Here is a 2,758-nt window from a genome sequence, read left to right on the forward strand (position 1 = left end):
GGAAGCCATGCTTCTATTTTCCTTGAGTCTTCCAGCCATGATCTTGTAGACAGGAATTCTCCCCTCTCAATAACATGGGAACCTAACTCTCCCATTCTCAAGTTCAGATCTCCATCTAGTGGACACATGAGGCACAGGAATTAGGAAAGTGGATTTTGGGAGCCTGCCCCCCACTGCTGCTGACTCTGTGACCTTGAGAGAAGCACCAGTCCTCTCTGGGTCTGCATAAAATGAGGACTAGCTAAATGGTCCCTAAACTCCCTACTGGGTCTGAGATTCAATGTCATGAATAATCATCTTAAATTATTTAAGGAGGTTGCCTGGTTGGGTAGCTTTGTGTGAATTCTCTCCAGAGCCATCAAAAGCCAGAATGGCCTTGGCATCTTCAATGCTTAACCAGGCTCTAGGTGCTTCAAGCACCCAATCCAGCCGCTTTCATGGCCATTGGAACAAATCGTCCTCCTCTGCCCGTCTCAGCAGGGATCTTTTTTTTTTTTTTTTTTAAAGCGATTGGGGTTAAATAACTTGCTCGAAGTTACACAGCCACTTTTTTTGTGTGGGTGCCAAGTATCTGAGGCCGGAACCGATCCTGGGTCTCCCGACTCTGGGGCCAGCACTCTTACTGAGCCACCTGGCTGCCCCTCAGCAGGGAAGTCTTCACATGCTTGGGACAGACATTCTGAGCTCTCTCTAACTGTTAGGTGGGTTTGACCTAGGGTTAGACTCCGAGATATTATGTGATGTGCTTAGCAAATTTCCCAGTGGGATTTGAAAGCAGACATTCCAGAATCCAGACCTAGCCTCCACCCACTTCACAATATCCCTGTTTGTTGTTGACCCTGCCTAGTTATGATTTATTACACCAGGGGCCAGAGTAAGGACTGGAGACCTTCACCATGACTCTGAGCCTGCGAGAAAACAGCCCAGGTCAGACCTTTGCTGTGATAAACAGGAGGAATGCCCCAGACTGTGCAAAATGAGAACACTGTAGGGATGGGGAGAAGATGCAGAGAGCTGGGGTCAGAGGGGCCTCTCCTGCTGCTTCACCCTATAAGTGAAAACACCAGGAGGGACTTTAAAATAGGCAATGAAGCTTGGAGGGAGCTTAGAACAAGGAATGTCAGGGGGCTTAGAACAGAGAATGAAAGGGCTGGGAGGGGCCTTAGAATAGGGGATGTCAGGGCTGGGAGGGGCTTTAGAATAGGGGATGTCAGGGCTGGGAGGGGCCTTAGAACAGGGGATGTCAGGTCTGGGAGGGAGCTTAGAACAGAGAATGTCAGAGCTGGGAGGGCCCTTAGAACAGGGAATATCAGAGCTGGGAGGGCCCTTAGAACATCAGAACATAGAATGTCAGAACTTGGATTGGGGGTGTTGTCCTTGGCCTTGATCTCTGTTTTGTCATCTCTAAAATGTTGGTCAGCTGTAAGCATAAGAGAATGAAGGAGGCAGATGGCCTTAGAGGTCCTCTGAACAAAGCTGGGTTAGTCCCTTCCAGCTCAAACATTCAAGGACACTGTGAAATGAGGAGCCAGGAGACAGAAGAGATGCAGGCTTTTCCCCAAACCCTTCCCCTCCCACATCCAGCCCTGATTGTCAAGGGTCTGATTGGGAAGCAGAGCTCCGGAGACCATTTGGAAATTAGATTCCTGCTAATGGAGATGGTGGCAGAATGCTGCTCTTCAAGCCCACAAGGTGCTGTCAGGCCCATCTGGGCTACTCAGATGCAGGCCCTCCCACATCAGCAGGCCTTCCCCAGACAGCTCTAACTTTTCTCCTGCCCTTCCATCCTGAAGTCCCCTGGGCTCTGGAGTGAATGGAGGGCTGAAGACAGCTTGGAAGCGCTCAGGCAGCCAGCCCACCCTCCTGCTGCCCTCCAGAGATCTCTATCCTCCCCAGCCCACTCATGTTTCCACCACGTCATGTCAGTCATGTGGAGCACAGTACCTACTGTGGGCGAGACAGGAAATGTCCCCATCGTGTGCGCCCAGAGGCATCTTAGCTTCCCCCATGTACACGCAGATTTTCTTTTTCCTTTAATGAGCGTGACTGTTTTCATATCAATCTTTTCTAGCATACCTGCCAAATGTGATCTAGTCTTTGCCCTTAGACTCTGATGAGGAGGAACCCACCAGCACCTGGGCAATCCAGTTCACTACAGTTTAAGTCCCTTTTCACTTACATGTGACAGTGGCGTGGTGGATGGAGGGCTGGCGGCAGAAAGACCTGAGTTCAAATCCAGCCCCAGACACTTCCTAGCTGTGTGACCCTATTCCCCTTGTTGGCCTCAGTTTCCTCATCTGCAACATGAGCTGGAGAAGGAAATGGCCAACACTCCAGGATCTCTGCCAAGAAAACCCCAAACGGGGACACGAGGAGCCAGACACGACCAAAATGGGCCCAAGATCTTGTGTGCAAGGCTCGACAACTTCAAGACTGAGTGAGAAAAAAACCACCCAGAGGAAAAAATACCCCCCCACTGCAGGCTTTCTGTTTTTCTGTTCCTCCGCCCCAATCTTCCCCAGTCTCAGTCTCGAACCCGCCTCCTTGGTGCACTTGAGAGCCTCAGGCCCCGGCCCAGAGCGCCCTCTACTCATCCTGACTTCCTCAAGGCCCCGCGGTGCCCAGCGTGTGCACATAGCCCATCCTCCCTAAGACACTGAGCTCCCTGAGGGCGGGGGCCATGTTACATTGCTTTTCAATGCTTTGCACACAGAAAATGTTTAAACATAGTAGTCAGTTTGATTCAATTAAACATTGT

This window comes from Petaurus breviceps, unplaced genomic scaffold (genome assembly GCF_028583685.1).
Source record: "Petaurus breviceps papuanus isolate PSGF00001 unplaced genomic scaffold, PetGlider_PUasm1.0 156, whole genome shotgun sequence".
In the NCBI taxonomy this organism is placed as follows: domain Eukaryota; kingdom Metazoa; phylum Chordata; class Mammalia; order Diprotodontia; family Petauridae; genus Petaurus; species Petaurus breviceps.